Source organism: Phyllobates terribilis, unplaced genomic scaffold (genome assembly GCF_046119375.1).
Source record: "Phyllobates terribilis strain yellow unplaced genomic scaffold, ASM4611937v1 Scaffold_10__3_contigs__length_209671492, whole genome shotgun sequence".
NCBI classification, from domain to species: Eukaryota; Metazoa; Chordata; class Amphibia; order Anura; family Dendrobatidae; genus Phyllobates; species Phyllobates terribilis.
The window spans coordinates 96,943,211-96,962,528 of record NW_027362770.1 but is presented as its reverse complement, the minus strand read 5'-3'; positions in this window follow the sequence as shown (position 1 = coordinate 96,962,528).

Sequence of the window (19,318 nt, the reverse complement as noted above, 5' to 3'; positions counted from 1 at the left end):
GAATTACCATGGTCAACAACCTTTAGGGTATGTGCACATTGAGTCTTTCGGCTGAGGTTTTGGAGCAGAAAATCTCCATATCCTTCTCAAAAACTCAGAATGCCTCAAAAACTTGAAGTTTCTGCTCAGTTTCCGCTCCATAAACTCAACAAAAACACTTAGTGTGCACATACTCTTAAAATATGTGCACAAGGCATCTGTAAGATGAGATGTTCCTAGGTGAAGCAGCTTCAGGTAAAATCTGGAGGTCTTTTCCTGAAGTGGTTTTGCTGGCAGTTTTGCCATAGTTTTTGAGGCTCTTCCACCAGCGTCTTGCTCTATAGTTTAAATTATAATTAGCGAGCGGCTGCCTAGCAGAAGCTGCCCTAAGAATGAACATGCTAATTCTATTAACTGTTTCATAGTTTCCGAACCCTGAAGCAGTATAAAGAAATAACAAAATACTGAACATGTGCACAACAATATCATTTTTACAATGCTGTGCATTATGTTGACTTTTGCAGCGGTTTCTCAGCACTTTTTCAGGCGGGTTTCAGGCAGAATTTACCTGAAAAGGACGTCATGTGCACATACCCTTAGACAGATTTATTTAGCCTATAACAGAATATGTTGCATTTTTGCACAAATCTACACCTCATCATAGGAGGCATGGATTTCCTTTTCTGATTTAAAGAGGTCCGGGACTTTTATATTGTTGACCTGTTCTTAGGATAGGTCATCAATATATGATCGGTGGAGTTGGGCCACCTGTCACTTCTGCCGATCAGCTGTTCCCAATACCGGTGGGCAGATGTGGTGACCCTAACACCTGCATCCAACACTACACTACTCCAGACCAGCTGGAAGGGCAAGATGTGTCGCGCTTCCTGCTGAGCCCTGTCCCTGGCTGCAGTGGGGGGAACCAAAGAAGGCGGAACCATGTAGTGGGTGTGGGTGAAGGAAGTAAATCAGGGGAGCATTGAAAGGAGTGATATACAAAGAGGGTGGAACAATCTAGAAGGGTTCTTCAGTGAGAGTAATAGTTGGGAGCATAGGCGGATTATAATGAGGGCTATCCGGGGGCGACCACCCGGGGCCCCGAGCCTCCAGAGGGCCCGCGGCTCCGGGTGGGGTGTCTAATGCCCGATTGCCCTCATTATATGTGCGGGCCGCTGCGGCACATACCGGTAGCAGTGGCGGGAGGGGGGGCCCCGTACCGCTCCCCCAGCAGCGGCCGCTGCTACTTCTTCATCAAGAATGAACAAATAAAGTAGCACACTGTAACACTGAGTATATAGATATGAAATATGAAATATGAATAGCATAACTGCTGTAAAAAATAGAAATAAATGAAAAATTTTTTGAAAATTTTTTTTAGCGCATGAAATCTGAAGTATGGAAAATGAATAGCATTACTGCTGTAAATAAATGAGAAATCTTAGCGCATAAATTGGCCAATTCATGTGTACCTGACAGCCGCGGTAAGGCGTTTCTCGATGTCAGGACCTACCAATGTGAATACCTCTCTAAGAGACCTCCGTCTGCTTATGTGTGGGAAGCACGGCGCCATCTATACACAGCGGGAGGCCGCACGGCGCCATCTATACACAGCGGGAGGCCGCACGGCGCCATCTATACACAGTGGGAGGCCGCACGGCGCCATCTATACACAGTGGGAGGCCGCACGGCGCCATCTATACACAGCGGGAGTCTCAGTGCTTTGCAAGAGCAGTCAATAAATTCTGCTTGACTAATTCTGAGCACCATAAAGTCTGGTTCGCTTCTAACCTGCTGTCTTCATTTTCAGCTTGCTGAATTCTAACTCATTTACTGTCATTCGAGACGATGCCTTTGCTGGTCTCTTTCACCTTGAATACCTGTAAGTGCTCCACTTAATGTCATATTTTTTATTCTGTTCTTCTTCATCTTATGGCATGTGCAATTGTATGAGCAAGTATTCATATGAATTTATGACCTACTTAAACCTTCGAGGACCTTAAATTTTATTCAATCAAATTTTTTTCCAGTTTAAAACTATGGCACATATATGTGCCTTGGTCCTCAAAGGGTTTTTAAAGGGGCTGCAAACATAAATAGGAAAAAAATAATTCAATTAGTGCTTTTTGTGTTCATTTAATTTTTTTTATATACCTTGAAATTAAGCCCTACCCCATGGAATGAAGCCCTACCTACATGACATCTGAGAGCTACATGGATCCCGCTTGTGAGGTGCCTGTGCGTCACTACTATTCAGTTTTAGGGTCCACTCACTAAGCCATATATTCTCTCATGCAAGAGAATAGGGCCAATTATGCTAATGACACTCGGCTCAAACTCTGTCAGAGCTTCAACTGAGTGTGATCCGATTCTCTCGCAGCACAGATATGGAGAAGATGGAGAACTTACTTTCTCCATCTTCTCCATAGTCTCTGTGAGTGTTCATCGGACTGCACTTGGATGACATCCGAGTGCAGTCCAATGTTTTATGTGCACCCATAGACTTGTATGGGTGCACATGGTCCAAATATCGAATGAGATTATTTTCTCATGCCGATAATCGCAAATCTGCACTGTCCCATAGTATAACATAGGGCCGAGTCCTATCCGATAAAACATCACATAGCATTCGGCCGTATTATACGACAGTGTGAGCGAGCCCTTAGAGTCAAGGAATATTTACATGCAGATGATATTACTCTCCCAGTGTATATTTTTTTAGACGAGTTCATAGTAAATGCTTTGCCTTTTTGACATGTGATCAACTAAAGAACAAGAAAGATTTAGGACCTCCCCTATAGAGAAACGGAAAATAGTTTGGAGGACTTGCATGTCCTTTTTTATTTATTATGAGAAAATCATAAAAGATCCCGTTTTTTAACCATGCTGTGACTTTCTGCTGAGGGAGAGGGAGAGAGCTGCCCTATTCAGAGTCTGTAATAAGACCTGCTGACAAAAGTGTTGAAGATACAGTCTAATGTGAATTAACAATGAAAAAAAGTTAATTTCACAAATGGCTTGTATTTTTTTTAATACAAACCTTTTTGTGTTTACAGCTCCTTTAAAGGGAATCTGTCATCAGGTTTTTGCCACCTAATCTGAGAGCAGCATAATGTAGGGTTAGAGGCACTGATTCCAGTAATGTGTCACTTACTGGGCTGCTTAGTGTTGTTTTGATAAAATCATTGATTTGTCAGAAGGTAATTATCACTAGATGACTAGTAAGTTCTGTAGGACCCCACCCCCATCACTGATCAGTAGATTTCTGTGTACACTGAGCATGGGCAGAAAGCTGCCAATCAGTGGTGTGGGCGGGGCTATACAGAGCGCAGCATTCAGAGAGCTGCTAGATCTGCAGCAGATAAAACGGTGATTTTCTCAAAATGACAGCAAGCAGCTGAAAAAGTGACACATTGCTGGAATCAGGGTATCTGCCCTATATTGTGCTGCTCTCAGATGGGGCAGCACAATTGCCAAATTAATTTCCCGTGAACTATCACATGATCTATCACAGGGGATCATGTGACATGTCACGTGATAAATCAGGTGTGGGGGGGGGGGCCCGCGCCTTCTAAACTGCCCGGGGTCCTTGCTACTCTTAATCCACCCCTGGTTGGGAGCAGAAGTTCTGCAGGAGCTCTGCTCAGGAGGAGGGCCTGAGGAGAGGCCCTAGACAGACTGAGGGAGAGAGTAGCAGGAGAGGCTCCAGGAACATGGAAGGGACCCCAAGGGTACGGGAAGTGCTGGAGGCCACCCGTATGCCCGAATCTGCCAGGCGGTGGAGGGGTCAGGTCACACAGAGGGGACCGGTCCCTAAACTAGCAGAGTTCTTCAAGTCTCAACTAGGAAACCGGAGGCTGTAGTATTTCAGGTTCTGCAGCCACAATCCACATCTGTCTCACCAAGAAGGTAGCCATAGAGGACCCAGTGAACAGAGAAGATGTCACCCGACAAGGTCCGCGGTCACTGGATTGGGACACTAGGTGTGAGGTGCAGGGAGACGACCAGAAGGAACACACAGAAGGGGGTCCTGCTATGTACTCTGGAGGTACCTGAGGGTTGGCTGAACCCCTGCCTGGTGAACGCAGTGCGACGTCGGAGGCTGTAAGCTTGACAGTGCAACCTGAGGAACTTGACAACTGTGAGTAAAACCCTGAAGACTGCACCCCACCGTCTTTGTGAAATTATTGCTGCGCCATCACCCCCTGCACAACACAGCAACATTCATAACATCTCAGCACTGCCCTGGAGCTAAGCTCTACCTGTGGAGAGCTAAACCAACTCTGCTGAATTCACACCAGCTCCCCAGGACCTGCTCCGCAGCGGCGGCTCCATATAGCCGCATACCACAGGTGGCGTCACAAACTGTACATAAAAACTTTAATTCCCCTGTAAATATTCCCCTTTTGATTGACCGCCTTGGGTCACGGATTGGGTCACCGCCACTGTGACATCTCCCCTAGCAACGACCGGCCCGGCACCGAGTACCCCATGGCCTAGGGGGCGCGTCACGGAGCTGCACAAAACAGCTCTGTCAATGGAGTAGTGACCGCGGATGGGTATTGCACATCTAGCCCCTATGTATTTGAATCAAAACAGCATTGCTTTAAAGTTGTGAACCCTTCAGAATTTTTCATACCAATACATAAATTTCACCTAATACTACATCAAATTTTGACACAAGTCTTAAAAGTAGATAAAGAAAACCGAATTAAACAATGCAGTTATACATATTAGACTGTGTCATTTTTTATATGCATAATACAATGATCCAAAATCTCATGTCTGTGAGTGGCAAAATGTATGTAAACCTTGAGTATTAGCAGCTAGTTTGAAGGTGAAATTACAGTTGGATGTTTTCAATCAATGGGATGACAATCAGGTGTGAGTGGGCAACCAGTTTTATTTAAAGAATACGATTCTATCAACGTCTGATCTTCACAATACATGTTTATAAAACTAAACCTACAAAAGGATACACCGCACTAAATTAGAAAATTTAAAAAAACTTTGTTTATTAGACCTGAGGAATCAAATGTGCGAAACACACGTTGGGGTGAGGGTTTGTAGTTGGTGATTGTTTTGGGTAAATATCTGCTGCAATGGCTGCATTATGTGATATGATCTCAACTATGTCATATATTACAGACTATATTTTTATCTTTTGGATTGTATTATTTAGAATAAGGAAATCGGTATATTTATGTATACTTAATCAGTTGCACTTTTACTTATATAAATTTATGAATTGGTATCTCTATACTCTGCTAATAGTTATTCTATGATCAATTATATGATTTGTCATTTAACTTTTTGCAAATCTATTTATTTTTTACATTAATCTGGTAACATCTCTGATTATGTCTATAATTTTGCATAGCCATTCCCCCTTTACCCGCTCATTTGTGCTTATTATTTTCCTGGAATATTCTTCATATATAAATAAGAAGATTTTTTTTAACTGTCTAATAAACAAGTTTTTTTAATTTTATAATTTAGAATGGCGTATCCTATTGTAAGTTTAGTTATCTCCCTTTTGTACACATACCTTCAGATTTTTGTTTTTTGTGAATCGGTAACATGTTTGTAAAAGTGTAATATAACACAAACATAGAAGATTTCTGAGCACCGCAGAAGAATAATTATTAATGCTCATTAAGCTGGAAGAAGTTCCAAAACCATCAATAAAGAGTTTGGACTTCACCAATCCACACTCCGATGGATTAATTGCAAATTGAGGGAATTCAAGACCATTAATACTCTCCCCAATGGCTGGGCAACAAATATCACTCTGAGAGCAAGGTATGGCATATAATAGTCTGGGAGGTCACAAAGGAACCCAAGGCAAGCTCTGAGTAGCTAAAGGCCTCTCTCATATTAGCTAATGTTATTGTTAATGAGTTCACATCAGGAAGATACTGAACAACAATAATGTGCATGGCAGGATTACAAGAAGAACGCCATTGCTATCCAAAAAAAATATTGCTGCCCTACTGCAGTTTGCAAAAGATCATCTGGACAAGCCAGAAGTCTATTGTAACATTGTTTTGTGGACGCATGAGATCAAAATAGAACTTTTTGGTTCATTATGTTTGAAAAAAGAAAACTTCTGCATTATAGCATAAAAACTTAATACCATCTGTGAAATACGGTGGTGGTAGCATCAAGGTTTGCTGCATCTAGGCCACAATGGTTTAAAATCATTTATGGAACAATGAGTTCTGAATTTTATCATCAAATTCTAAAGCATAATGTCAGGACATCTGTCCATGATCTGAATCTCAAGAGAAAATGGTTCATGCAGCAATACAACAACCCAAAGCACACAAGTCATTCTGTAAAAGAATGGTTAAAGAAGAATAAAGGAAAGGTTTTGGGATAGTCTAATAATAGATGGACCCTAGTGATGATCGAGCATTCTCGCTACTGCTCGGTGCTCGCCCGAGCATCTCACTGTTCGATATGCTCAGCTGGGGTTGCTCGGCGGGAGCTCGGGTCTGCCACACACTGTAATGCCACAGCCATATTGGTTGTGGCATTACAGTGATTGGCTGGCCGCACAGCGTCATCAAGTCTATTAGACCTGGCGCCGCCGTGCTCGTCACAGTCTTCTCCACAATAAGGCAGTGTAGGGAGAGGTGCTGCTGAACTAGGTAGAGATTCTGTTGTTTATTAGTTAGTATAGGTATTCTACAAGATTCTCTACACATATGCATCTCAACTTACAGTCCTTCTGAGGACTAATCCATCTGCAGAGATATCAGTCAGGCAGGGTATATAGCAGACTGCAGTGCATATAGCAAGAGGGTCCATTCCAGTTCTGTCTGCTGCTGGTGCTTTTACAGATATTTGTAGAAATAACCCCAGGTATCAGGGGCCTGGAATATATATATTTTTTTATCTGAATCTTGATTATTTGCTTAAAAAGCAATCCAGAGAACACCGTTTTTCTGCGCCATTTGCTTGTTGGCACTACAGAATACAGCCAGGTCCTTTCCATAGTACAGCGCTAAAAATCCATCTATTTAAAACTGTGTTTTCTCCGTCACACGGATCACATATACGTTGTCAGAAAATACTGCCATTTCTGGCCTCCATTAAAAATTTCCTTTAGTGTGTCAGTGAAGCAATTCACAGCAGTTTGTTGTTCAAACTACTTACCTACAGGCCAGGTATTTATAACTCTGTTTTCTCCGTCACACGGTTCACATATAAATTCGCTCCAAACTCAGTCATTTGTAGTGAGCGTGGAAGATACTGTCCTCCATTTAAAATGGGCAAGGCACGTGGCAAGGGACGGGGAACTGGACGTGATGGTAATGGTGCATGCAGAGGCCAAAGATAAGGCCGTGGGCAAGTCGAAATTGTGCCACAACAAACACCCACATCTTCTCGCCTGACCTTCCTGTTCCAATTTCTAGGGGACCGCAGCACACCACTATTGAACCCAGAGCAGTGTCAAAAGGTTGTTGGTTGGCTAGCGGATAATGCTTCCAGTCACTTAGCCACCACCACCACCACCCTGTCTTCCACACGGTCAAGTCTCAGTAGCCGTGAGTCTGTACCGCATATTCCTCACCTTGATCCTCCTTCCTCCCACCATGCCGAGTACCCAGAGACAACTGATCCCACACTTGGACACTCTGAAGAGCTGTTAACTTTTCCATTTATAGATTCGTGCCTCTCGCCTGGTCCACTTGAAGCGGGGCAAGAGGACATCGCGTGTAGCGATGCCCAAATATTTGAGCAGCCACAGTCACTCGAAGTCGACGGTGGGAAAGTGTCACAAGAGGTGGACGATGATGAGACACAATTGCCAGAAAGTCAGGAGGAGGACCAGGGTGCGGAAGTGGAAGACGAGGATGATATAGTAACTGACCCAACCTGGCAGGAGGACATGCAAAGAGAGGACAGCAGCACACAGGGGGAGGGAGGCAGAGCACCCCAACAGGCAGGAAGAAGCAGTGTGGTGGCCGCAGACAGAAGGCAGGCAACCATTCCCCGTAACACCAACATGAAAGAAGTTGCCAGTACAACTGTTAGGTCCCGAGTCTGGTTGTTTTTTAAAAACTCTGCCGATAACCCCAAAAAGGCCATTTGCAACACCTGCCAGGCTACCATCAGCAGGGGTGGCAAAACAGCCAGCCTAACCACCACCAGCATGATCAGGCACATGGCTGCAAAGCACCCGACTTTGTGGGCCGAACCCCAGGGTCCAGGAACAGTGTCTGCGGGTGGCACCATTGCTTCTTCCGCTGTTGTGCATGCAAGCCAATCCCCTGTCCATGGTGCATGCAAAGATGCCCTGCTCCTGTCGTTGCACATTCTCAAGTAGCAGCATCAGAAAGCACGTCCATACCGTCTGTTCAGCGTGAATGGCCAGAGGACAGAGAGGAGGAGGAGGAGAGCATGGTCAGTCATCCTCTTGGTGAGGACACGGAAGTCTTGTCTGTTAGAAGTCTGGCACGCATGGCTGAGTTTATGTTACGCTGCCTTTCCCATGACCCTCGCGTTCTCAAAATTTTGGGTGACAGTCATTACTGGTTGGTGACACTTCTAGAGCCACGCTACAAGGAGAACTTTATATCTCTTATTCCTGAGGCGGACAGGTCTACAAAAATGGGGCTGTACCAGAAGGCCCTTGTTGCGGAACTATTAAAAAATTCCCATCTGAAAACGCTGGCGGCAGAGGGCACACTTCGCTGGACAACCAAGGAGTACAGGCGAGAGAAACACAACTTCAATCCAGCAGAGGCAGGGGAACACTGTCAAAGTTCTGGGAGAGTTTTCTCAGACCCTCCCATCGGACAGGCCCTGAGGCGTGGGGTACTCTCACAAGAAGTGCAAAGTTTGGGAAGATGCTGAGGGAGTACCTTGCCGACCGTACCAACGTCCTCCGTGATTCCGCTGTGCCTTATAATTATTGGCTATCCAAGCTGGATACGTGGAATGAACTGGCTCTCTATGCCTTGGAAGTGGTGGCCTTCCCTGCCGCCAGCGTTTTATCAGAGCGGGTTTTTAGTGCCGCTAGTGGAATTATAACTGATAAGCGCATCCGCCTGTCAACTGAAAATGCTGACAGGCTGACTCTTATAAAAATGAACAAGGGCTGGATTGGGCCAGACTTCTCAACACCACCGAATGATAGCAGCGTAACATAAACTCCAATCCAGTGTCTTTTCTTGGGAGGTGTATTCTCATGCACCTTTTCACACCCACACATGGGTATACGCTTCCTGATTTTGGCTATTTGATCTTGCCCTCCTCCTTTTCCTCGTCCTCCACCACCATATCACCAGGGTGACCGTGGTTCGTGATGCAACACCCACCTAATTTTTGTAAAGGGTATTTATGATGCCCGTAAAAAAAATTTTTTATACAGTATGTTCATGTATACCCCCCAGGGGTAAATGTTTGTCAGCCCATACACTTAGTGCATGAGAATTACAAGTATAGAATGCCTGCTCCTTTCTAATGGGAACATTTTTTTATGAGGCTCTCCTCCACGTCTCTTCCAAGGGGCATTGAAGTGCCTCCAAATTTTTAGCAGCCCTTGCATTCACTGCATAGGCCAACACTATGGGAGACTCTCTCCTTACTAATGGGAACATGTCGTACCTTGTTACTGTGGCCCTGCTCCATGTGTCTTTAAATTCTTAGTGGGGTTTTTCCTAAAATTGTCAGCCATTGGACTCACTGCATACCCTATAACTGTATAGAAGATCCTCTCCTTTCTAATGGGAACATGTCGTACCTTGTTACTGTGGCCCTGCTCTATGTGTCTTTAAATTCTTAGTGGGGTTTTTCCTAAAATTGTCAGCCATTGGACTCACTGCATACTCTATAACTGTATAGAAGATCCTCTCCTTTCTAATGGGAACATGTCGTACCTTGTTACTGTGGCCCTACTCCATGTGTCTTTAAATTCTTAGTGGGGTTTTTCCTAAAATTGTCAGCCATTGGACTCACTGCATACCCTATAACTGTATAGAAGATCCTCTCCTTTCTAATGGGAACATGTCGTACCTTGTTACTGTGGCCCTGCTCTATGTGTCTTTAAATTCTTAGTGGGGTTTTTCCCAAATTTTGGCAACCCTTGCAGTCACAGCATGGGATTACCACTATAGGAGACCCGCTCCTTTATAATGGAAACATTTTTTTTACTGAGACCCTCCTCTATGTCTCTTCAAAGGGGTATTGGGTTGCGTCCAAATTTTTGGCAGCCCTTTCAGTCACTGGATACGCAATAACAGTATAGGAGACCCACTTGTTAATAATGGGAACAACAAAGCATAGCCGGCTGATGGCTCTCTAACAATAGTTAGGGCCAACTGCTGGCCTTTTAAGAATAGTAAGGGCCCTCTGATGTCCCTATAAAATAGGCTTTATGACTTTCAGAGTCCCTCCATCATAAATAAAACAGGATGTGTCTGATTATGTGTCACACACCACATTGCCAGATAAGGTTGTAAAATGTTAAAATGACATTTCCCGGTGAACGCATTTGTCTTACAAAAAAACGTAAAAAAAAACAAAACAATAGGATGTTTCTTTAGTATAAAAAACAGCGTCACCAATTTAACAACAATGTAATCACATTGTTCAGCTCATGCACCTCCTCCTCCATCTCCAAAATGACCACATCAGTCACAAGCTGACAGCACTGCAGCACTGCCTTGGCCAAGCGGCAAGAGGCTGTGCTGAAGATAACATGCTTAATGCTTAATTGACAAACCACCCAGCGTTGCAGAGTTGTTGAAAGCTGTAACACAGCAGCCTGATCTGTGGCTCTCACCGCTGAACAAACAGCCAGGCATGGTCGTGTGTGACAATGGGCGGAACCTGGTGACGGAGAAATGACAGCCGGGGTAGATACGGTTTCCCTCTATGCCAGTCCTTTCACCGAGCTAAAGAATATGGCTGTGGTGAAATACAACTCCCACTGAGAAGCTGTTTCAGATTGAAAAACATTGTGCCCACCAGAGGATTTGATTCTGAGGGCTAACCTTTCTCCCCCGCTCAAGAGCCCCATAGCAGCTGCAAAGTTAGCGCTATCATGAACTCTCCTGAGGTAGAAGCCAAGGATTCTCTGGTGGGACCGTCCAACCCTGGCAAGAAGCAATCCTTGGTAAGAAAAGAGTGTGGAAAGGTTTCCAGACACGCTATGGCTGCTTTTTTACTGAGGAGGAAACACACGCAAACACGGGGAGAACATACAAAGTCCTTGCAGATGTTGTCCTTGCTGGGATTTGAACCCAGGATCCCAGCGCTGCAAGTCTTCAGTGCTAACCACTGATCCAATGCGCTGCCGTTCACCCTCTAATATCTAACAGGCTGGAGAAACTTGCACCTACTGCCACTCTATCTTCAGCTCCTTTGCGACAAAATGCATTTGGGCAGCCACTCAGTCTATCAAATAAAATTCCTGAGAAGGAAATTGGGGATGGCTTCGCTACTGGTACTGGGGGCAGTGCTAATACCATGGCGTCATACCATAGTTTGCTGGAAATATTCCAGGCTGGTAGGAGGCAAGCAATTCCCACAGAAAAGTACCAGCAGTAATGTTCAGGGACCCGCGCTTGTAGAAGATGGAGACAACACCGCGAGAAATAATGACGGCTGGGAACCGAGTATGGATACGAGGCATGAGGCATGTGGTTGTGAAAAGCTTCCGCCTCCACGAGCCTAAAAGGCCACATTTCAAGTGAAAGCAGCTTTACAGGACTTCCAGTGAGAAATGACACGCAGGCTAGATAGGGTTTCCCTCTATGCCAGTCCTTTTACCGAGCTAAATACAACTGAAGGAGAAGCCAAGGCCCACCGGAGGAGTCTCCGGTTCTCTGGTGGGCCCGTCCAACCCTGCCGAAAAGCAGCCCTGGCTGAGAAAAGTGTGGGGGAAGTTCCCGGACACTCTATGGCTGCTTTTTTAATGTGGATCGGCCATGCTTATGCATGTTATTTCTCAAACCGCATTACAGATCAGGCCATTGTCCAACTCTGTATTCAAGAAATTAAATGCGCAAAGAAAGATGTGTGTGTGTCAAAGCACCACCGACAAGGGCGAGTTGATGTTGGACGGACTGCCATTGCTTCTGCAACAAGCTGCATTACAGGACTTCCTGTGAGAAATGACACACAGGGTAGATAGGGTTTCCCACTATGCCAGTCCTTTCACCAAGCTAAATACAACTGTCAGCAAAAAAAGTTGTGGACTGGCTCCGTACCGTCCCTGGCCACATTCACCTTTCCACGTGTTTGTGGTTAGGCGGTCCTTCCCAGTAAATGCACTGGAGAGGGCACGGGTAATGTTGTGGGACCCGTGCTTTTGGAAGGCGGAGGCGATACCATAAATATAGTGGCGGCTGGGGACCGAGTATGGACACCCGGCCGCCGCCGTCATGAGGTTGTGAAAAGCTTCTGCCTCCACAAGCTTAAAAGGCCATATTTCAAGTGCAAAAAGCTGCCCATAAATCTGGCAGTTTAGTGTTGCGGCCTGTGGGTGGCTGGGTGGGTGGCTGGCTGCATACTTGAACTTGCAAACCAAGTAACAGAAAACTAAGCAGATGGTGGCCTCTATCATCATCATGGCCTCACCTCGGCACTATGAACTCTCCTGAAGGAGAAGCCAGGGCCCGCTGGAGGAGTCTCCGGTTCTCTGGTGGGCCCGTCTAACCCTGCCGAAAAGCAGCCCTAGCTAAGAAAAGTGTGGGGGAAGGTTCCCGGACACTCTATGGCTGCTTTTTTAATGTGGATCGGCCATGCTTATGCATGTTATTTCTCAAACCGCATTACAAATCAGGCCATTGTCCAACTCTGTATTCAAGAAATTAAATGCGCAAAGAAAAATGTGTGTGTGTCAAAGCACCACCGACAAGGGCGACTTGATGTTGGACGTGCTGCCATTGCTTCTGCAACAAGCTGCATTACAGGACTTCCTGTGAGAAATAACATGCAGGGTAGATATGGTTTCCCTCTATGCCAGTCCTTTCACTGAGCTAAATAAAACTGTCAGCAAAAAAAGTTGTGGACTGGCTCCGTACCGTCCCTGGCCACATTCACCTGTCCACGTGTTTGTGGTTAGGTGGTCCTTCCCAGTACGTGCACTGGGGAGGGCACAGGTAATGTTGTGGGACCCATGCTTTTGGAAGGCGGAAGCGATACCGGGAAATATAGTGGCGGCTGGGGACCGAGTACAGACACCCTGCTGCCGCCGGCATGAGGTTATGAATAGCTTCTGCCTCCACGAGCCTAAAAGGCTGCATTTCAAGTGCAAGCAGCTGTCAAAAATTTGGCAGTATAGTATTGCAGCCTGTAGGTGGGTGGGTGGCTGGCTGCCAGCATACTTGCGCTTGCATTCCAAGGAATGGGGTAGGGACAACTGAACGCTGCAGTGGGACAAAGACGTGGAGGCATCTTTGCATGCGCCAAGGATCACTTATGATGGGCTCACTTTTAGGCAGTGACCTGGGAGTCAGAGATGCTTCCAGAGGTCTTCCCAATGCTGTTCCCATTACTTTTCAGCACTGTATGCATGTGTCTGATGATGTGTCACACACAACATGGCCAGATAAGGTTGTAAAATGAAATTTCCTGGTGAATCATTTGTCTTGGTTGAAAGCAATGCAAAAGTGCAAAAACGCATCAAAAACGCTATGTGTGAACATAGCCCAAGGTGTGGAGGAGTATTTTTGTTTTTGGTTATTTATTTTGCTTTATATACATTGTACATGTCATGGAAAGGATGTTCCTTAACATATTTCCCAGGAAAATCCATTTTGGTTTCATTTTGGTATGTTTTATTGTGAGTCCGTAAAAGTGGCGTAATACCTCTGACAACGTTGTTGACAGAAGTGACCTGGGAGTCAGATATGCTTCCAGGGGTCTTCCCCATGCTGTTCTTATGTCATTTGAGCACTGTTCCCATCGATTTGGGCAATTTTTAAGCCCTTTGCAGACCGCCGGGGGAGCCGCCTGAAAAATGCTCGAGTTTCCCATAGACTTACATTGGGCTCGTTGCTCGGGTCGAGCACCCGAGTATTCCAATTTGCTCGACTCGAGCAACGAGTACCCGAGCATTTTAGTGCTCGCTCATCACTAGTAGTGAGCTTAGAAGATATTGTCCTCCATTTAAAATGGGCAAGGCATGTGGCAAGGGACGAGGAACTGGACATGATGGTGATGATGATGTTGCATGCAGAGGCCGAGGTCGTGGGCAAGCTGAAATTGTGCCACAACAAACACTCACATCTTCTTGCTCGACATTCCTGTCCCAATTAATAGGGGACTGCAGAACACCACTACTGAACACAGAGCAGTGTGAAAAGGTAATTGGTTGGATAGCAGATAATGCTTCCAGTCACTTAGCCACCACCACCACCAACCTGTCTTCCACACAGTCAAGTCTCAGTAGCTGTGAGTCTGGACCACATATTCCTCACCCTGATCCTCCTTTCTCCCACCATGGCGAGTGCCCAGAGACAACTGATCCCACACTTGGACACTCCGAAGAGCTGATCACTTTTCCATTTCAAGATTCGGGCCTCTCGCCTGGTCCACTTGAAGCGGGGCAAGAGGAGATCAGATGTAGCAATGCCCAAATATTTGAGCAGCCACAGTTATACGAATGCGGCAGTGGGAAAGTGTCACAAGAGGTAGACGATGATGAGACACAATTGCCAGAATGTCAGGAGGAGGACCAGGGTGTGGAAGTGGAAGACGAGGTGGTGGATGATATAGGAACTGACCCAACCTGGCAGGAGGACATGCAGAGCGAGGACAGCTGTGTAGCGCCCCTGAGGGTTCGGTCACCACAGAGGTATTGCATCTCAACCAGAGGTGTGGTATCTCACTCTCAGGTAAGGAAGGAGTATGGCTCGGGACACTAACATTACATCCACTACACCACATTTCCGGGGGACAGGGCGAGAATGCTCCTATGGGAGAGCACAAGTGTCCCTGATCCCTGGCTGGAGTGGGGAGGAGCCACTTAGAGAGGGGGAACTAAGTAGTGGATGGGTGGAGGACGTAGATCCTGGGCGCACTGAGTAGGAGCATGTAAAAGAGAGTAGCCATCTTAGATGAGTGTTCAGTCAGAGGAGGAGAGTGTAGGAGCAGGGGCTCTGTAGGAGCTCTGCTCCAGAGGCGGGCCTAGTCAGGAGGCCTGAGCCTGGAGGAGAAAGGAGGAAAAGGGGAGCAGGAGAGGCTCCAGGACGAGGAGAGAAGGGACCCCAGGGGTGCGGGCCGTGCAGCAAGCCACCCGTACGCCCGCCGCTGCCAGGAGGTAGGGGGGTCAGGCCAAAGAAGGGGAACCGGGTCCCCAGCCAGCAGAGACTACAGGACTCAACTGGGAACCGGAGGCTGCAGCACTTCAAGTACAGCATGCCGCCCGCACCAGCCACTAGGAAAGTAGCCACATAGGGCCAGGGGACGGAACACACGTCGCCCGCCAAGGCCCGAGGACACTGGACAGAGGTGCCGCTAGGTGTGAGGTACAAGGAGAGAGGCCAGAGAGGACACACTGAAGGGGGGGTCCTGCTAAATGCTCCTGAGATACCTGAGGGTCGACCGAGCCCCTTACTGCGTGAGCACAGGACGCCGTGGGCTCTTACACTGGCCCTGTAAGTGGAACTGCTTAACCGTGAGTAAAAGATCTGGGACTGCATCATCTGGACTCTGTGATTATTCTTGCACCGCAACACCCTGCACTATCACCACTAACATCCACTCACGCTGCCCTGAAGCTACACTCTTCCTGTGGGGAGTTACACTACCTTGCTGCGCATATCACCAGCTTCAGTGGACTGCTCCACAGCGGCGGTTCTCAATAACCACATTCCACAGGTGGCGTAGTCGGACTCTATATAACAGACACACATAGACTACCCTGGTTTGACCGCCCTGGGTCACGGACCGGGTCACCGCCACGGTGACTACAACCCCCAGCATCTACAAAGCCCGGCTCCGGGCATCCCCACGGCCCAGGGGGCACGTCAGCAGCACACAGGGGGAGGGAGGCAGAGCACCCCAACAGGCCGGAAGAAGCAGTGTGGTGGCTGCAAACAGAAGGCGGGCAACTGTTCCCCGTAACACCAACACGACGGAAGTTGCCAGTACAACTGTTAAGTCTTTCCGAGTCTGGTTGTTTTTTAAAGACTCTGCCGATAACCCCAAAAAGGCCATTTGCACCACCTGCCAGGCCAGCATCAGCAGAGGTAGCAAAACTACCAGCCTGACCACCACCAGCATGATCAGGCACATGGCAGCAAAGCACCCGACTTTGTGGGCCGAACCCCAGGGTCCAGGAACAGTGTCTGCAGGTGACACCACTGCTTCTTCTGCTGTTGTGCGTGCAAGCCAATCCCCTGTCCATAGTGCATGCAAAGATGCCTCCTGCCCTGCACCTGTCATTGTACACTCTCAACTAGCACCATCAGCAAGCACTTCCTTGTCCCAGCGCAGCGTTCAGTTGTCCATACCCCAGTCCTTGGAATGCAAGCACAAATACGCAGTTAACGCCCCACAGGCCACACTACTAAATTCCAACATTTCGCGACTGCTTTTTAGGCTCGTGAAGACGGAATCTTTCCGCAACCTGATGGCGGCGGCCGTCCCTCGATACTCAGTCCCCAGCCGCCACTATTTCTCCCGGTGTGCCATCCCCACATTACATAAGCACGTATCCCACAACATTAGCCGTGCCCTCAACAATGCAGTTACTTCGAAAGTCCACCTAACCACGGACACGTGGACAAGTGCTTGTGGGCAGGGATGGTATATCTCGCTGACGGCACACTTGGTTAACATAGTGGAAGCTGGGACCCAGTCGGACCTTGGGACGGAGCACATCCTCTCGATGCCGAGGATTGCGGGCCCTAGGTCAATCAGGGTTTCCCCCACAGTCTACAGCTTCTGCACCTCATCCTCCTCAGCCTCCTCCTCCTCTTCAGCCTCTATCCCATAAAAGACCACATCAGTCACAAGCTGGAAGCACTGCAGCACTGCCTCAGCCAAGTGGCAACAGGCTGTGCTGAAGCTAATATGCTTAGCTGACAAACCGCACAATGCTGAAGAGTTGTGGACAGCTCTGAAAGAGCAGGCAGATCTGTGGTGGACACCTCTGAACCTACAGCCAGGCATGGTCGTGTGTGACAATGGCCGGAACCTGGTGGCGGCTCTGAGGCGAGGCAGGCTCACACATGTACCATGCCTGGCCCATGTGCTTAACCTCGTGGTTCAGCGGTTTCTCAAAACCTACCCGGAACTGCCGGATCTGCTTGTCAAAGTACGCCACCTGTGTGCCCATTTTAGAAAGTCAGCTACTGCTTCCGCCGCCCTTGCAGTGTTTCAGCAGCATTTGCACCTTCCGGCTCACCGACTGGTGTGTGATGTCCTCACGCGTTGAAACTCTACACTGCAGATGTTGGGAAGGATTTGTGAGCAGAAGAGGGCAGTTGTTGAGTACCAGCATCAACAAGGCCGTCTGTATTCAGTTCAGACTCCACACATAAGACCACAGAAGTGGACATGAATGTCAGACATATGTACCATCCTCCAAAACTTTGAGGACTCCACCAAGATGGTGAGCGGCGTTGACGCCATAAATAGCGCCACCATCCTGCTTCTCTGTCTTCTGAAACGCTCTCTGCTCACAATCAAAGAGGATGTATTGCAGGCGGAGCACGATGAGATGGAGCAAGGAACCTTACAGGGTGATTACACACAGCCCAGCCTCATCTCATCCCAACGTGGATTGGGTGACAATGAGGAAGAGGAGGAGGAGGAAGAATTATTTATTTTGCCTTATATACAAGTCATTACCCTGGAAAGGATGTTCCTTAATATATTTCCCAGGAAAATCCATTTTGGTTTAGTTTTTGTATGCTTTATTGTGAGTCCGTAAAAGTGACCTGGGAGTCAGAAATGCTTCCAGGGGTCTTCCCCATGCTGCTCCCATGTCATTTGAGCACTGTTCCCATAGATTTTTGTAATTTTTAGGTCCTCTGCAGACTGCCGGGGGGAACCGCCTGAAAAATGCACCCCAGTATTCCAATGTGCTCGACCCAAGCATCGAGCACCCAAGCATTTTAGTGCTCACCCATCACTAATGGACATGCTAAGTGAAGTTGGAGCAAATGGCCACAGCAGCTTCTTTGTTAAAGTACGATTAATATGTATAGTATTTAAACCGTATATACAATATTTACTGTATATGAGTCGGTCGACAGGGGTAGGGGTACTCGGATACCAGGATGGATGGGTTACTTCTGTGGGGATTACGGTTGGTCAGTTCCCGGTTCTGTGCCCTGGACCGTCAGTAAAGGGATGGGGGTCAGGATGATGGGAGTATTGTGTCCTGACACCTCCTGTGGTAACTGGTAAAATCGGTTACCAGCGCTGTGTATGGTTGCTGAGGTGATCGGCATACGGCTTGTACGAACGCTATAGGCAGTAATGTCAAAGTAGGCACACACACACATTAAGTCTTTGTTTCAGTACCTTTCTTTTACTGATGTCCGGTAACAGGTACAGTTCAGGAGGGTAACCAGGTTTTCGGTGCAGGTAGAGATATTCACTCTGGAGATTTGTGAGGCCTCCTCTAACAATGTGTGCGTTGTTTGGGATCAGTCCTGCCTTAAGCTGAACCTTCCACCTTTTACTTTCTTTGGGGTCCTTCTCCACAACTGACAATGAGGACCTTTTCTTGGGGCTACCAATTCTCTTTCTGGGCCCCTGGTCCTATACTTGGTCAAGTTTGGCAACTCTTTCCCCTTCTTCTTCAGGGGGAGAAGATCCTCCTGATCTGTCTGGGTTTTCTATGCTATTCCTGAATTAATAGAAATCTCGGACTCCGGTGTCCGGGTGAGCTAAAGGGATAATAGTTTTATCTCTTTCTTTCTCCTTCTAGCTCCGTCCCTCTCTCTAGGGCGCTTCACAACACAGACCAGTTTCTTAGTTCAGGGCTTAACTGGTCCTCCGCCATCAGCTCTCTGTGTCTCTCTCCTCCTTCACCCCTCTCTAGACTAACTGCCGCTTTGCTGTCTCCCTGGAAATTGACTCCTCCCCTCAGACCTGGGGTGGAAGGTGTTGTGTGTGCCCATGTGTACATCTCTCCCTGCACCTATGGATCCTGTTGTAATCCCCCGCAGGGGTGCCACATTCCCCCCTAGTTAACTTCAGTCCTCCGGGACTGAAACATTTTTTTTTTTTTTTTTTAACAAAGATAACATAACATTAACATTCATATTGGTAATTTGAACAGAGTCTCAAAAATAAAATTTACAATAACCAGGGAAAATGGGAAAAACAGATAACCAGTCCATACAACGCTAGTCGATCTGCTGCA